This window comes from Anastrepha ludens, chromosome 2, assembly GCF_028408465.1.
Source record: "Anastrepha ludens isolate Willacy chromosome 2, idAnaLude1.1, whole genome shotgun sequence".
In the NCBI taxonomy this organism is placed as follows: Eukaryota; Metazoa; Arthropoda; class Insecta; order Diptera; family Tephritidae; genus Anastrepha; species Anastrepha ludens.
In genome coordinates, this window is record NC_071498.1 from 120462412 (window position 1) to 120481730 (window position 19319).

The following is a 19319-nucleotide window of genomic DNA, read 5'->3' on the forward strand; positions in this document are numbered from 1 at the left end:
TTTTTCTGGTGTGCATCTTGATGTTGTTCCACAAATGGAGGGGCCTACAATTTCAAGTCGACTCCGAACGGCAGATATTTTTATGAGGAGCTTTTTCGTGGCAGAAATACACTCGGAGGTTTGCCATTGCCTGCCAAGGGGCGACCACTATTAGAAAAATGTTTTTCTTAATTTTGGTGTTTCACCGAGATTCGAACCCACGTTCTCTCTGTGAATTCCGAATGGTAGTCACGCACCAACCAAATCGGCTACGGCGGTCGCCAAATGGTTATGTACTTAAAATTAATCATATTTGGATGCTTATTCGTATAATAATTCAGCCGAGTCTTGAAGCGCCGATGAGCATGAGCCAACCCTTCTTTGCCCATCGTGGACTTTCACTTTTATTATTATGTTCCTCAGAGCATTTGAGGATTCGCGTTAGTCTTTACTCTAACTACGCTCTACATTTAAATAATCAGGAAGTTTAGAGTTCCGGCTTGAAGATCCTTATACAAAATTGAATCTTCCTAGCCTCGCAATTAGATACGGAGTTCTGCTAAAATACGTATTCTCTTCCAGCTATTAAAAGATTTATTTAGGGATTAAGGATTAACTCTTTTCAGAACATGATTATCTCGTGTATCTTTCAAATAAACCTACCGGCTAGTTAAACTTTGTACTAATTACTGTCTATAGCAAACCCAAGCGTATGCCACTAATACTCGTAACTAGCTTGCTTTTGCTGTTGCTTTAACTTATGCTTCTGAGAATTTGTCAGTCACTGCCAAGGCAAAAGTAAAAAATGATCGCTGAAAGATTGCGAAGTACTTCAGTAGCAGTTTGTATTCAACTTAGGACAATTGTCACTGCGCAGTTAAGCAATAATTTTATAACTTTTGCACCTGAAATACACTACAGTAATTAAGTAAGGAGTATGAAAGGCTTTCGGAGATCAAATTGCGTATAAAAAATAGCTGCTCCTACTTCTTCCGCCATTTTGAACCCATCTGTAAAGAAATTGTGTGAATGGGATATGGATTCTGCCATACCTTTTGTTCTGTAATGACGAAGGCTTATTGCCGAATTTAACTTGCGGAATTACGTAGTCCGGTCTTCCGTTTGAGTCCAGAATGACTAGAAAGCATCGGTCATGACGTATTCAGTCTTAAAGCAGATCTTTTGACCGAGTTTCTTACTACTACGTAGTTTGATTGGATGACAATTGAGAATTTTTCCATTGCCGCTGGTGGAACTGTGCTCATAGCGCCGGTGGAACATAACACATGGGCTGAAAAGTGTCGGAGCTAACGAAGAAAACACCTTCTTTTTTTTGTTTAAAATTTGCTTTTATCATCAACGTAATATTCATCAAGAACAACGCAATCATTTCAGCGTCGCACTAACATTACAATATCTCTTCTGTAGAACGATTTATCTTTGCCTCAAAATAGTCCTCAATTTCAATTCCATTTGAATTTCGAACGAAATTTCTTACCGTTAATCATTTTTTTAAGATCTGCGAACAGTTGGTAGTCGCTGGGAGCTAAATCTGGTGTATATGGTGGATATGGGAGCAATTCGAAGTTCAATTCATGTAGTTCTGCCATTGTTTTTATTGACTTGTGACACGGTCCGCTGTCTTGATGAAACAAAACAGTAAACAAACGCGGCACCCACTTTGAGCAGAGCCTTCTCATACTCAAATGCTCAGCCAACACATTCTTTTGGTATCTTTACGATGTCAGCTAACTCCCGCAACTTCAATTTTCGCTCATTCAAAACGATTTTGTGGATTTTTTTGATGTTTTCTTGTGCTACTGTCACATTTGGACGTCCACTGCGTTGTGCATCATCGATGTCTCTACGACCACGTTTGAAGTTTGCAAACCATCGTTTTGTTGTTGCTTCGGAGTTCTCAAAGTACTTTTCAAGCCTTTGCCTCGCTTGAACGGCTTTTTCCCCCATCGAGAAGAAGGTTAAAATTAAAACACGAAATTGTTTTGAAAATAACAATATTAGCGTCACTCTTAGCACAATAATGAACAGAATATTATGAAATTTTAACTGCTGTATTTTTTAAGTTAGTTTGTACTAACTGAAAAAAGGTGAAATCAATAAAACTATATTAGTACCATCTATGTGTTAGGCCCGGGACTTTTCAGCCCGCATGTATATTTATTTAAGGTAAGTAATTTTATCGCACGCCGTCCACCATACTAGTAGTTCATTCTCTCATTTTCAAGTTTGACCACAATTGGGGGTAGAGTGTTGTTTTTTTTTTTTTTGTGTCCGGAGGTTAAAATTATAATTTCTGAAACAACATCAAAGGCGTCGTCGCACCTGAGGTTTGAGGGGCATGATCTCACTAATACTATAACAGTCCTCCTCCTTGGGTACAGAGTGTTAGTTTTGTTCATCGAGAGAGGACTTTGCTACTCAATTGCCTACTTAGTCCAAAGTAGCACTTGTTGCTAAGAGAGATTCTACGTTGTATTATTTCAAGTATTTCAATAAAACCTAGGTATTTTACCGATGTTTTTGGTGTCAACTCAACTCCTCCAAGCCTCGGAGGTGACGTGCTTGGAATCTTGTTCGCCCCTGTAAAGACTACTAAGTCTGTCTTATCTGGACTTACGTCCAGCCCGACCAGATCCGTCCACTTGTACATTTCTCTAGGCATCCTTGTATCTACCATTTTTATAAAAAATTGTAATCGCGTAATATGCGTATGTATATTTGTATCTATAAGGTTTTTAATAAAAGTTGTTATTTTCATATTCGAAGAAAAATGCTATTTTTTTAATATGAACGATCGGATTTTTATTTCATTATAAAGAGGAAGGTATGCCGTTAATAGTGGAAAATAAAATAAGGCAAATGATCATCACGACCACGCTTACAGGACAATATCCTTTTCATGAAATTTTCCATAACCGAATTGCAAAATGACTGCCCTATGCTTACGAATTCCATCTTTGAGGTCCTGAATCGACCCTGGGCTGTTGGCGTAGACCTTCTCTTTCACGTGGCTTCAAAGAAAAAAGTCACAAGGTGTTAAATCGCAAGATCTCGGTGGCCAATTGTGATCACCTCTTCGAGAGATAACACGGCCCGGAAACTTCCCGCAAAAGATCAATGGTTTCGTTTCTTGTGTGGCACGTAGCGCCGTATTGTTGAAAATAAATGCTGTGCAGATCAATACCATCCAATTCCGGCAATACAAAATCGTTAATCATCTCTCGATAGCGCAATCCATTCACCTGTAACACCTGTGATTGGAAAACCCTTTATAAGAATTTTCCAGCTATAAAATCAGCACAATAAACAAACAAAAATGTCCATAAATGCATTTTCATACAAATAAGCTTACCCTTCTATAATATGCGGATGTATCAGTTGTGCTCGTATATTAGCGTTTTCAAACAATTTAACGGGTTTGCTCCACATTTATAATTCACAGGCAATTTTGAGCAGCTAAAAAGTGGATAGTGTTTGAGCGCCACTATGGAAGCATATGGCGAAATACATACAATGTGCATATGTATTTGTGTATGTATACTGACTGTAGTGTGTGCCATTTTGACGAAGTGCCGTTGAACTGTGTAAGTACAATAAATGAAGACATTAACTGGAAAAGTTGCACGCAACAGTAGTAGGTAGGCGTTGCAGTATACGGCAACATAAAACATAAACTTAACCCTTCTGCATGATTTTATTCGCCCGCCTCCTCGAGGAAATGTTTTAGCACTGCAATGACCATGGCAAAGGATGATGGGGAGAGCGCCTATCGGGTGGTGAGTGCAATGTGATTATTGGTAATTTTGTGTGCAATAAAATTGCCAATGATATGAAACATGCGAAGACCGGTCATGCACGCCAATCCAGCCACCGGATGGGTAACGTCATTAATAATGCAGTAAAAGCCGGCGAGTCACGGCAAATATGCTTGATTGTGTATGTATGTATACTATATCAATATTTACATGCATACATGCATGCATGCTAGGCGGCAGGATTGTGTGAATAGGTTGCCCTTTTGCCAGCTGCTCGCCCCCAGCTCAAATATTACTATAGTATGGGTAATGATCATACATAATAACGTATGCATGCGGCACACATTTGAATACAGGTTGTGGGGATGCCTCAAATATATTTGCATGGACTTGTATGTTTAGCATTTTCGGTGTTTACTGTTTGGACGATAAATCGTATAAGAGCGTTAGGTAATTTTCCTACTAACTAGCACAACATACATACATATATGCTTGTATAGGTGCATACATAGATTAACTGCGTGCGTATTTAATAGGTATATTTATAAGTTCGTGCGGTTTTACAACAGATGGCGTAACTTGATTATTATTCCATCGATCCACATTTCCAAACATTCATTGGAGAGCTACTGTCGTAAGGCACAAACGTCAGTATAAGTTTTTTATTTGAAGTGTAAACAACAATATTTTTACCACACTTGAAAATGTCGAATTTCGTGCCAAATAATGTGTTTTTGCGGGGAATTCTTCTTCATTATTTTAATATGAAGAAAAAAGCAGCCGAAAGTCATCGTATCTTGGTGGAAGTTTATGGTGAGCATGCTCTATCTGAGCGAACGTGCCAGAAGTGGTTTGCACGCTTTAAAAGTGGTGATTTTGGCTTGGAAGACGAAGAACGCGAGGGTGCGCCGCCAAAGTTCATGGATACCGAATTGGAGGAATTGCTCGATCAAGATCCGGCTCAAACGCAAGAAGAGGTTGCAAAAACTTTGGGAGTTGATCAATCAACCATTTCCAATCGTTTAAAAGCCATGGGAATGATCCGAAAGGTAGGCCATTGGGTGCCGTATGAATTGAAGCCAAGAGACGTTGAACGCCGTTTTATGGCATGCGAACAACTGCTTCAACGGCACAAAAGAAAGGGTTTTTTGCATCGAATTGTGACTGGCGATGAAAAGTGGGTCCATTACGACAATCCAAAACGTCGGGCAACGTATGGATACCCTGGCCATGCTTCAACATCGACGTCGGCGCAGAATATTCATGGCCTGAAGGTTATGCTGTGTATCTGGTGGGACCAGCTGGGTGTTGTGTATTATGAGCTACTGAAACCGAATGAAACGATTACGGGGGATGTCTACCGACGACAATTGATGCGTTTGAGCCGAGCACTGCGAGAAAAACGGCCGCAATACGCCGATAGACACGACAAAGTTATTTTGCAACATGACAATGCTCGGCCACATGTTGCACAAGTGGTCAAAACATACTTAGAAACGCTCAAATGGGATGTCCTACCCCACCCGCTGTATAGTCCAGACCTTGCGCCATCCGATTACTATCTCTTCCGATCGATGCAACATGGCCTGGCTGACCAGCACTTCCGTAATTACGATGAAGTCAAAAAATGGATCGATTCGTGGATTGCGGCAAAACCGACCGAATTTTTCACAAAGGGAATCCGTGAATTGCCAGAAAGATGGGAAAAAGTAGTAGTAAGCGATGGACAATATTTTGAATATTAAATTTGTAACCATTTTACGTCAATAAAGTTTCAAATTTCGAAAAAAAAACCGCACGAACTTATTCATAGTCCTATTACATGAATATCTTTTGTGCACAAAGTACTCGAAATTTCTCAAACCAATTTTTTTTATTTTCTAGTAAGCTGGTGCATACCATTTTTGAGTGCCTTCTCTTAGATGGTGTGTGCGTAATTGCTTTGTAGCCAGCCAATGTTTGACATATCTGCGGATTTTATTATGTGAATTTAATTTGTGCAATGCCGCTGTTGGCGGCCGCCGTAGCCGAATGGCTTGGTGCGTGACTACCATTCGTAATTGACAGAGAGAACATAGGTGTGAATCTTGATGAAACACCTGCCCCTCGGCAGGCAATGGCAAACCTCCGAGTGTATTTCTGCCATGAAGAAACTCCTCATAAAAATATCTGCCGTTCGGAGTCGACTTGAAAATGTAGGTCCCTCTATTTATGGAATAATATCAAGACGCACGCCACAAATAGGAGGAGGAGCTCGACCAACACCCAAAAAGGGGGTACGCGTCAAATATGTATGTATATACTAGCAAACCCGGCCCACTTCGCTGGGCACACTAAAATAGAATAGATATGGTTTAGAACAGAAAAGATATGGTTTTCTTATTTTTATTTCTTTATTCTTTATGCTTGAGTGGACTCCAAAGCGTAAACACCTCCAGTAGTCTAATTAAAAATATTAAAGCAGCACTAAATACTCATCATAAAAAGATCAACTTATTATGGGTCCCGGGTCATGCTAGGATCCCAGGTAACGAGGCAGCAGATGCGGCCGCCAAACAAATCCATCTCCAACCCTGCCTTACTTTTGCAACATTTGAAAAACACGATTCGATTAGGACCGTTGAAGCTTATATTCAAAGTGAGAAATATAAGAATTGGAAAGAATTTTCATCCTGGTACAACAAAGTTAACCCATCAGGACAAAAGCCCCACTTTCCAAATAATAACACTCGGAGCCAAACCACTACCTTTATATGGTTACGCATTGGGCACATCCTCTTGACACACGAACACCTCCTCACAGGGAAACCCAAAAACACATGTCCTTGGTGTGGATCACTTTCCACGGTCGACCACTTACTAGATGAATGCTCCAATCTCCGAAGCCACAGGATCAAAATATTTGGCGACATTAAGCCCTCCGCACTTCTTGAAAAAACTTCTTCTGAAAACATTCATAAAATATGTAACTTTCTGAAACAATGTAAGTCAATAAAGATTATTTAAACTCCATAATTATAACTAAATCAACACAGGTATTATATACTTAAAGAAAGAGTCGTAAGCCCTGGCAGCTAGTACTCCTCTATATTTAGATATAAGCATTTTGATATATCTAATAAATAATAATAATAATTCTTTATTCAAGCGCTTTGGCATAAACAATATTTTTTGTTTTTCTATTTGTTTTTGAGTAAATATATAATGTTGTTGGCTTCCCAACACGGGAACAGCCAACGTATAGTTGACCAAATGGCAATTCAGGTGGAATCATTGGATTTCTTGGTATTAGAACGTCTTCATTCTTGAATTTGCCAATTAAAATAGTTGCTTGGATAACATTATTCATCAAACGTTTGACTACTTTATTTTGTTCTTGACGTTCTTCTGATGTCGCGTTATTCCGGGCATTTCTCATGCGCCTATTATTATTTGTCGAACGACCAATATGATTACGTGATTGTCTTGGCATTTGTACTGTAATAAACATGATTGTAATTATGGTATTCTGAGATTTTAAAACATGTTTTTTTTTCAATTTTGTGGATTATATTTTCGATGCATATGTGTTTAAAAGCCCAAGTCCACATGGTCAGGATTATTTTATTTTGTTGTGATTTTCTTAAATCATCTCTTTTCTTCTGAAAATTGTTGACAATTTGCATGATAAGACTATTAATTTTTTCATCAAAGTTACGCATTTTTCGTGCTCTTCTTTTGCATCCTTTAACATGGTGTATCGTAGCTTATCGCATATGAACCGAAAAAATAAATCCACAAAACATAATTTCATTTAAACATTCGGATTTCACATTAAATTCTCAAATTTCGTAAGAAATTATTCACTGTTCCAAAATCCACTCTAAAAAAATTCACAAAACATGTTTACACTTTGCACTTACGTCTTCTCCTTATGGCGTCCAAATCAGAAAGAAATATTGACTCATTGCAACTCACACTGTCAATTTGACAGTTCAGTTCCACCCCAAGCGTTAAAAAAGTAAACGACATTATGGCTGGTTCAAAAGAACGCTGTACGCGTTGCCGGTGTTCCGAATTACAACTAAACTTTACGAAACCCATTTTCAATACTTACTTAACAATGTGTGTAAGTTTGGTTTAATTCGGAGCAAAGACACGGCGGGTCCACGTTTTGGTATATATTTCGGGACCCTAGTCATCAATAGGTATGAAAATTACCCCGTGTTAAAGCACTTATCAACAGCTTTCATTTGATACCCATATTTTACATACACAACCAAAGGTTACCCGGGTCCCCGTTTTGGCCTATTTCTCGAGACCCTGGTATCCGATTCTTAAAACTTTAAAACACAAACCTTCTCCACATGTGTCTCTTCAATGTGGCAAAGTTTGGTTAAAATCGGGTGAGCCATTCTCCGTAAAGTTCATCACAACGCGAAAAACGGCTGAATTTGTATATATATAGAAGAAGATATAATGCCACTCTCTGATTTTTTTCTCTCCATCGAGCAAAATCAATGCAAATAGTAATATCCACTAATACTAGGCTGCCTAAAGGTACCCGGGAATTTAAAATTTTCGGAACCGCCAAGATGTCCCGATGTAGGCTAAACTATGTATCTTTCATAGTGATCGATGACTTGTTTGCAACTGTTCAATTAAAATTGATAACTGCTATAAGCATTGAACCAATTGCAACACATTTTCCTGCACCTTGGCTGCATTAAAATCATTAACATTCTCTAATGAGTCTTCCTCAGCAGTGGCCAGTTCAAAATGTGATGTAGCCAAGCTCTCTTGTTGTTCACGTATTTTGGTCACTTGTTACATCGTGCATCCGGACCCAAATGTCTTCTGTCTGCCGAAATGAAAATCGTCAAGAGGACCTAAAAGGCAAATGAGTGATGTTTAATAGGACTCTCATCAAATTGATCGAAGTTCGAGCCACTGTCGCCATTGCTGGTGTTGAACAATTTAGAAGGATCAATACTACCCACTTTGTACGTAGCAGGCACGGTTTGCTTTTATTATCTGATCTGTCAACACTTTCTTTGTCAGTAACTCTGTTGTTGATAGCAAAATCTTTTTTATTACAAGATCGCTGCTGACTATCCTGATGCTGTTGATATTGTGTTCGTTGCTGCAGATTTCATCGGCGTCTTTGAGCAACTTGTGCGGTCGCGATTTAACGAGATCATCATTAATACCTACACCCGTAATGGGATTTCCATGTAGATGCGGGCAAGCACGACTCTCATTCACGTAAATTACTCTAGCAAGTTAGCTCTATAGAGCAACTGGCTGTCTTTCTACTACGCGTTGCGTCACCACTGGTCAGGTCATGTTTTTATATTAATTTTTGGGGACACTGAGTTAGGGCAGATATAAGAGCAGATTGTGAAACAGCCGTATGGTTATGATTCTCCAATGTCGATGGGCACTAGTTTTTGTCCTTCTCCAACTCCTCATTAGTCTCCATTTTCTCGTTTCCCAAACGCAAGCAATTCCACGTCCTTGCCAAACAGCAAAATCATTAAATTTCTTAACAAAAGTATAAAAGAACTGTTATTAATAATATATTCTTTTCGCAATTACATGAACTTTTTAATATGTAATTAGCTATTTCAAAAATAAAACCGTGCGAACGGCAGGGTAGAGAGTTTAAAACCGATGTTACTATGACTGATACTTCATTCAGTCCTTTCAGTCGTCCATCAACCCCTATGACTAACGAAAACCACAGAAAAGCTAAGAAAATCACACTTGAGAATAAACGCGCGAGCATCGAGGATATATCAACCGAAATTGGTGTCTCGCATAGACGCGGACGGAGTGCGGACGTAGCTTTTCACTGCGCCAGATTTTGCCTCTGAATTTAAATACTTGGTTGGTTGGTTAGAGTGGTGATTCATCCAGAATCCAACTAGCGCTTCCGCACCATTTTGTTGCCACATCCTCGTTACCAAAGTGTTTAACAGTTATTTGCAGCAGGACTATATCCTGTCCGTGCGGTTTAGGAACCTTATCAGGTTGTTGACATCTAAGCCAGACAGTTGCTCGAGACTCTCGAACAGCGGTTTGCCCCAGCGGCTTGGCTATCCGAAAGAATAGCGATATTGCGCTTAAAAGAGAAATCTGCGATTAGTAACCTACAGGCTTCCCCAATTGCTAGTACTTCCGCTTGGAAGACGCTGCTGGTATTAAGGAGGCGCACAGATTTTTCAATTCCAAGTCTATGAGAATATATACCAGCTCCAACACCACAATCCATTTTACTGCCATCTGTATAGACTGTGGTGTCGAAGTTGTTTAGAGAGAATCCCTTATTCCATTATTTTTTAGATGGAAAGAGCGTGGCAAAATTCCTATTGAACGTTATCATCGGGACGATGTAGTCAGTCCTCACCGAGGTTAACTGAGTTTGTCGCAATAATAGACTAGCGTGACCATAAGTTTTTCCTTTCCAGCGACCCGCTTCATTTAACCTAAATGCACTCATGGTTGCCGTCTTCTTTATATGTAGGTCTATTGGAATAACGTGTGTCAGTGCATTGACAGCCTCTCTAGGACATGATATGATTGCACCGACCGTTATTGCACAGGCTGATCTTTGTATTCTGCCGAGTAATTTGGTATTGTACTCTCTCTCCAGAGCTTTCCACCAAACTACCGAGCCATACGTTAAAATTGGTCGTATAACCGCCTTATACAGCCATAATGTATGCTTAGGTTGAAGACCCCATCTTCTTCCAAGCATACGTTTGCAGGCATATAAAGCAATTTCTGCTTTCCTTACCCGTTCTTCGATGTTTAACTTCCAGCTAAGTTTGGAGACCAAAATTACCCCTAAGTACTTTGCACTGGTTGATAAAGACAGAGTTTGTCCGTTGATATTTGGGAGGGTAAAAATTGGTACCTTGTATCTGGTGATAAAAAGCATAAGTTCTGTTTTACGCGGGTTTAAACTTAGCCCACATCCTGTGGCCCAAGAGTTAAGCTCGCCTAACGCCCTTTGGATGATCCCACTGATCGTATTTGGACACAGTCCTGACACCATTAACACCACATTATCAGCGTACGCCACCACTTTTACCCCACCTCCGTCAAGTTTTGTTAAGATTTTGCTGATCACACATAGCCAAAGAAGTGAAGATAATACTTCCCCTTGTGGAGTGCCCCCGTGGGCCTTCTTGGTTATGTTGATATTAACCATATTAGCTTTGATGATCCTGGTTTCTAGCATGGAGATGACCCAGTTACTAACGCAACTGTTCACCTCCAGGTCTATCAACGCCCGTTGGATGGCATCTGTGCTAACATTGTTAAAGGCGCCTTCGATATCCAAGAATGCCGCCATGGTATAATGTTTGCTCTCTAGAGAGCCCTCTATTGTTCCGATTACCTCGTGAAGCGCTGTCTCAGTAGATTTGCCTCTAAGGTATGCGTGTTGTGCAGTTGATATACCACAATGCTAAACTCGACAGTGAAATGGGAAGTATTAAAAAATTTAGTAAGGATTGTAATAAAACTCCGAAACATAGAATGAGAGTGGAAAGCGGGAAAAAGGCGAATGCAACCGAGCTAGAGCAACCAACAGATGCTTTATCCAAACGAGTTATGTTGAAATAGACGTGACTATATAAGTATTTACGGAACGATTAATGGAAGCGAATGATAGCGTATAGTCGCCATGCACAACTAGGAAGCGAACCTGGACTTAGGTACCGGACTCAGACACAAAGGCGGCTCCCCTTGATGAAATGCTTTTAGCAGTCCCAGTGTGGAATTAGCCGGGCGGGGAGAAATATTATAGTGCTCGTGGGGGCATGCCTCACATATCACTGGCCTCACGGCACCTTTTATGGTGTTTCTGACATTTCGATTTTAATCTCCCCTGGCACAAAAAACACAAAAAAGGCCTTATGTAACAGGTTTAGGAGACGAGGCGATTTGAAGCGTAGCTTAAATTTTTGCAAAAACAGCAACGCATTGCCCTTCCTTTGGGTCCTTGACCTTCTTTTGGGTCCAAATATTATTAGAGACATCGATCACGTGGCATGAGCCTATAAATATTACATTGAAAAGAATGGAATCTTAGTGAAATGGCTTTTCCCAGACGCTGTAGCCGAATAGGTTGGTGCGTGATTGCCATTCAGTAGAGTTCAGGTTCGAGACCCCGTTCCTAAAACACCAAATAATAGCAAAAGGCTTTTTTTAATAGCAATCGCCCCTTGGCAGACAATGGTAAGCCTCGGAGTGTTTTTTGCCATGAAAATGCTTCCCATAAAAACCATCTGCCGCTCGGAGGTGGCATAAAACTGCAGGTCCCTCTCCTGCAGGTCAACTCTCTGAAAGTTATTGGCAGTTGAGAGAGTTTTTATGCTCCAAATCCGAGCCGCTAAACCTGCTTGTGCTAGGGTATCGACTCCGTTCATTTTTGGCCAAAAGTTAATCTCTCCGCGAAACTTGAACTAAGCAAAAACGGGAAAACTGACACTAACTGCGGATATAGTATTAGCGGCGGAAGAAAAGTATACTTCTGCGATTGTCTGAACGGTGCTATTAGAAATTTGATAATTTAAAAATATAATTCCTGCAAAACAGATGCACAAATTTTTTCGGCATTATGTTCATCAAATTGAGCTATGTAATATGCTTTTAAAAGTTTCAAAAAATATGATTCCATTAACGCGAAAACACGTAATTGCGATCGCTCATTTAAAATTACACCACGCAGTTTGCGCAATTTGTATTCACTCATTGGGAAGAATCGGCGAAGCTCGGTCAGAAATATATCCGCATTATGGTCTGACAGGATAGGAAAATAAGTATGCGTCAAGTGAGCAAGGCAAAACCCACAAAAATTTCATTTTCTGATCCATTCCGCTCTTGTGGATGACGACCGAACGATGATTGAGTTATGGTTGTGTTAATTTTGGGAAGTTCATCAAATGGTTTATGTCAAGGCCTGCTATATTAGCAGGCGTAGAAAATAAATGAGGGCCAAGATACTTAACTTTTAGACCTTCGATGATTATACCTCATTATACCTTACAGCAGACTCAAAAAAGAAGTAATACCGAGTCGCAAAGCACGCATACCATTTGCTCTAAGAGCACCCACAAAATTCAAGAGCTGAGATTGCATTGAACTTAGAAGCTCCTTCGCACGCCTCTAAGTCACTCCTGACCAGAATGATTTCACGACCTTGCAAGTTGGTGTACTTGCCCAGTGTTCGCTGAGTTAACGCAAAACCCAGCCTTCTAGCAGCAGGACACAGGTAGTCAAGGGGAACTCAATCCTCGTATTATGCAGCGATTGTTGACAGTACAAGATTATAGGGTTATGCATATCTTCTGTCGATCTTGCATATTCAGCAGTCTCTCTAGAATTTTTTAAGGTGCATGGAATTATTATCCAATCGCTGGAGATATGTGATGATTTTCTTTATCAGACCAGACTTTTTTATTAAAATTCTATAATTCTTACTCAATAAAAGTCGTGCGAGAATTTCCATCAGTTGCTTATTATTAACATCTCTCAATTTTATTACATTTTGTGTACTATGCAGAGAACATTCAAAATGTGATTTCAATGTTTCTTTCTCGAACTCCCACTGAAATATTATATTAATCCTTAACATTTTAAAGTTCATATTTTTAATATGAAATGGAGGTTCAATACAAAGCTGTGTTTATTGCAAGAAAATTACCCATTTGCGAGTAATAAAAAATCTCCTCTTCTTAAGCATGGATAGGCCAAATCTTAGACCCTGGTTTGATACCTACGAATAAACCTACACTAAATCCTAAATTGACCTACAAAATACCATTGAGTTTTGACAATTTTTTTTTAACTGTGGTTTATGTGCACGTTCTTTGTACCAGCACCGTCAACCAAAACCGTCACATGAAATTTGCACCTTGTTAAACTAAAATTCAGGGAGCTATAAAATGCATACCCAGGCAATTTTTTTTAAATTTTGGTTTCGGCAGTTTAGATGAAATTTTTGAAACATTTTGTACAAAGTTCGAAATTTTGAGTTATGTGGATCTTTCTTTAGCATGAAGTATATTTTTATAAAAAAGTAGTGGTGTGTTTATAATTTTTCAACCTGATGCATGTGAGAAAAATTCGTAAGAGTACGAATTAATAATGGTTAGGGAAAGTGTATAAATAGACAAGATTTACTGTCCGTTCCCATGATACCAAAATGTTTTGGATCTCTGGTCGCTCAGACAAAAACCGGTAACATTAGCATGATTGGGGCAACACACTTTATGAAGGGCACCTAAGGGAAATAGAGCATCTCTCAGACTATATATAATCATAATCATATATAAGTATATAGTCAATATTAATAAACAAGTGATCATCGTACAAAGCTGTGCTTCTTCTGGCGTAACTTATAATGCAAGTTGTTAGTCTCAGTCTCTAACCATTCCCAAACTATACGTCGACTTTTGTCATCTTGTCCTTATATTGAAGTATTTTTTAAAAAGTATCGATCCTCTTTTATTTTTAAATAAATAATATCCCTTTGACACGTATTTTTCGTCAAAAATACCGACCTCGTTCAACGCATTTGTTATCGCCCTAACCCACATACCAGCCGAAACCTTCCACTGTCAGCGGTGCGTTGTATTATAGGCTTATGTAATAATTACTTTTTAAGTAAACCTTTTCAAAATAAAATATATAACACATAAAAGATGAAACTGTGAAATTTTCCGTATATTGAAGTGACTTGAAAGCTTTTGAGTCCATTGCGAGATTCGAAAGAAAATAAGATTGTCGCACCAGTTGGCAACTCAAATACACATACATACATGCGTTAAGCATGTGCGTGCATATGTGATGAAAATTTCGCAACCAGGCAGAGACATATCACTTTTGCGTTGGCATCTATTTAACGGTTCCTTGACAACTGGCATATGGTGTGACATCAAATATCACGTAATAAATTAAATAAATGACAAAAGGGACGGCTTGTTGGCAAATACATAAATTGTTGTTTTTTGGAAAGTTCCGAAGCGCACACATACATACGCATACATATATTATATATAGAAATATGTTCATACACATACACATATGTACAAAAAGTGTGCAAAAAAAGCTTAAAAATTAGCTCAACATTACACAGCTGAAAAAAGTGTATTTTAAATAAATAAACACTTTGGAAACTAGGGCAAAAGTAGAAATTCCGTTTACTGTGGAATTTTATTTACACTTTAATTTCACTTTTTTAAATTGTGATTGCCAACTTTTGAAATATTTTTCGCTCATTGAAATATTTAATAACGAAACTATTCTTTAAGCGCTACATCCATTCGCAGCCACACAAACACGTTCTCACTCATACACAGAAAGGCACTAAAAGAGTAGCGCAAGCAGAGTAAAACTAATTTCGTGTGTCTGGGTTTCATGCAACTACTCCACAGCTTGGCAATGTCGCTGCCCAAGTGGCGAGCACTCCACGGCGTATGAGTGACGTAGGTAGAATACGCTGTTTTGCGCGATATGCGATATTTCCGCGATGCCAGCTGCAACAAATTTCGCGTGTGTTTGTATTTTCCCTTTTCTGGTGCACAACACAGCAATTTACGAAGATTAATTGCAAACTGGCACAATGCACGCCCGCTAACACCACCACAATAACTACTATATACATACATATATGGGTGTTGCATGCATATGTATGTATGTAGATACATATACAAACATAAGGGTGGGTCGAATGTTTCTTTTGTGTTATTGGCTAAATTGAAAATCTGTAAATGTCATATAAGAGAATAGTCTGTGCCTCGATTCGCAAGCTTAGTACAAACGTACTATTTTATGTAGTGGAGAGGTGATGGGAGAGGAGAGGGAATGCAGTGATAAGAATTTATTAAAATTGTGAAACTGTGATTATTTTCAGTAAATAATAAATATCCACATCTATTTTTATAGAGATTATCGGTGAATTGAATACAAATCACCACTAAAAGTATGAATTAGCGATTATTGTATTTAATTCATTTCACTAGTACAGGCTCCGTAAGCTCAGAGCGATGCTCCCATATCAATGTAATGTGCTTTCGAATCATATCTCACAGACAGATATTTTAGAGTGAAACAAAGACAAGCACACTCAAACATTAAAGAAATTGAAGCTGGTGTACCACAAGGCAGCATTCTTGGGCCAGTACTGTATTTGCTCTACACTGCAGATCTACCTGTTTCAAATACAAGTAGGATAGCCACTTTTACTGATTACACGTGTATCTTAGCCTATGGAAATAACGCAAATGAATCAACTAGAAAGTTACAGGCATCGATAGACGAAGTTGTCGCATGGACTGAAAACTGGAGAATCAAACTAAATGAAAGCAAGTTAGATCACGCAGACTTTACAAACAAGAAAGTAGCCTATAACCCGGTGAAAATATCATCTGCTACTGTTCCGTATAGTAATACAGCAAAATACTTGGGTATGACTTTGGATGCAAAGTTCAAATGGAAAGAGCATGTCAAAATGAAAGCAACTGAAATCGACTTAAAAATTAAAGAAATGAAATGGTTAATTACCAGAAACTCTACATTGTCAATACAGAGCAAATTATTAACATACAACCAAGTAGTTAGGCCGGTATGGACATACGGCATTCAACTATGGGGATGTACCACTAAATCAAACATTGAAGCTGTACAACGCCTGCAGAATAAGATTCTCAGAGACATGGTCAACGCACCTCGGAATGTGCGAAATCACGACCTGCAGAATGATCTGTCGGTGAAAAAAGTCGCTGACATAATCCCAATTCTTGCAAATAAGCATGAAACCAGGCTGAAAGAGCACACAAACCCGGAGGCCAGAGAGCTTATCAAAACAGTCTGCACAAGAAGACTTCGAAGAACTAAGCCACGAGATTTAGTCGCCAACACTGTATAATTGTTTGTCAAATTTTTATAATTGTTTTTAAATTTCAATGTTAAGGATAGAATAATGTTACTTGTTATCCTAAGCTAGGCGTAATACCATGAAATTTATATAAATTTTATAACGTTTATATAAAAACAAAACAAAAAAAAAAAAAAAACACAAAAACAAAACCAAACTAGCACAGGAAAATTTAAAGCGTGATTTTGTTGGTTATGAAAATAACTTTCCGCCCTCGTAAAAGAGGTATCGCTGCTATTTTTTTGAGTTCACTGTCGTAATATATGGGCGATTTGAACGCGTATATGTGAGGTCTCGATCGCAGTAGTTGGCATTCGTTTGAAGTGTAAAGCTCCTTTTTTATCTGACGTCAAAAATATAGACGCTCGTCCCGAAAAAAAACAGCACTTGCGGGAAGTCATGCTTCATTATTACCTTTTAAAGAAAAGTGCAGCTAAAACGTGTCATATATTGATCAATATTTATGGTAATCGGGCTCCAATAAATACAACTTGAGTGGTTTCGACGCTTCCAAAGTGGCAATTTCGACGTGAGTGATACAGATCGCGAAGGGACATTGAAAAAATTCGATGATATTCAACTTCACCAATTATTGGATGAAGACGCAAGTCGAACCTTTGATGATATGTCTACTGAGTTGGATGTTGACAGATCGACCGTCGGTAAAGTTTGCATGCGATGGGAATGGTCCACACAGCAACTAACTGGGTGTCACATCAATTGAAGGTGACACATTGAGCTTTTCCATGCCATAAATACTCACAGAGGTTAACCATTGCCAGGGGACGACGTAATAAAAAAAACCTTTTTCTATTATTTGATGTATCATGCCGCAACCCAGACTCTCGAATCGTAGTCACGCATCAAACTAATCGGCTACGGCGGACGCTGTTTTGCTTATTTTCGGGAAATAAGTTGTTACATTTTATTGCCTGATCAAAATCTGCGCGAAAAAGTGACTCGAGGTAGAGGCATTGGCATTTCCATGCCGACAAATTCGATAGTTATTTCGACCTCATACCAGTTTTTCGTTCCATTAGGATGGGTTAGAATGAATACCCAAGCAGTGGGCATAGTTGGACGAGTAAACCAAATTCATTCTTTGTGATACCATTGCAAGGAAGTAAGGTGCAGAAAACCGAAAGAGAGAGGAGAAGGTTGGGGAAAGTAAAGGGATTGAGTATTTGTGGATTACGAACGATGACTAAGTTATGATTGTACTAACCGCTTTATGTTACTGATGAAGTTCATCCAATTTTTTATATCACGACCTGCTACATCAGAAGGCAAGAATTAAAACGCCTGCATCTTAGTCCCGCGAGACCAAGGCAACTAGGAAGAAGGTGCTAAGATACTACCTCTTCCTCCATAAATCGGACGCAAAAAAGATTCTAAGTAACTCCAAGTCTCACGGTATGAAGACCTCGCGATAGTGTCCTAGTAAGACATCCACGAAATTTGAGACCTGAGATTTTGTCACCCTCAAAAAGCGCTCAAACGGCTTCGATCCGCACGTGGCTAGAAGGATTTCACGACCTTAAAATTTTGAGTACTTTCGATTCCTTCATTTTTCGATATCTTAATTGAAAATTAGAACTCTGGAACTCTTTGTGGTTAGAGTCATGATAGTATTTTGCGCTTATGCGGTAAAACAAAGTCAGGGGAGGTTTAATATAATCAAAAGAGTATTTCATGAATGCACGAGATGTTTTTTGTGTACGGAGAAAATGATTAAAAATCAACGAAAATTAAGAGCTACTTCAAACTTCCACTTTTTTATAGTAAAATTTAATGGGCTCTGAAACCGTATACCCAATTTTTTTTTTGTTTTTTTTTTAATTTGTTGAATTTTTTTAAAACCTGTTCAAAGGTAAAAATTTGGATTAATATTTCCGTCTTTATTATGGTATGGACTACATTTTTATAGAAAAATCATTTAAATTTCAAATTAAAATTTAAGAAGCAAAGAGTTAAAACATCTCAATATTTGGAGCCTTTATACAAATTTCGGGGCATGTCGCATGGTACTACAACAGAAAGTTAGACTAACAGCTGCGGTTTATAAAACGTGTCGAAACAAAGTGGAGAAATACTAAAAATTTACTTACGTAATGGTGAATCAAACCACAAGAAAATCATAACGTATTTGGATTGAGATGAAGCGCAACTTGTGCAAATTTAATCCGGTGGGAAAAATTATACTTTTTTAAGATTTTTTTGTTCATGCGTCACAGATAGTGGCAAAAATACGTTTGAGTAGTATTTGCCAAAATTTTGTTTGCGGAATATTAAAAATTGAGCGGGTGATAATAAATTTCAATAGCTGCCTCGAAAGGAGCTGCTCTGAGCTGTACATCATAACTCGCAACAGAATAATGTCAAGCAAAAAATTAAAATGCATTTACTAAAGAAGATGCTTTTCGAAGTATAGGATTTTTCAGTAAGAGCGCTTAAACTTTTTTTTTTGAATAAAACACAAACGGTTTGACTTTTTTAACTAACTTTTTCTTTATTATCGAGTTTGAACATATACATTTGAGTATGAAATTCGATTTCTTTTGCATGACCACCGCGTGCACGTTTTACGAAGTCCAATCGTTGAACCCAATTTTCGACCACTCTTTTGCATAAATCGG

At 38.6% G+C, this 19319-nt stretch overlaps 1 pseudogene; it reads right to left on the reverse strand.

The window, feature by feature from the left end:
* Positions 1-8360: 8360 nt before the first annotated feature.
* Positions 8361-19319, reverse strand: part of LOC128871989 (uncharacterized) — a 140094-nt pseudogene continuing 129135 nt past the window's right edge.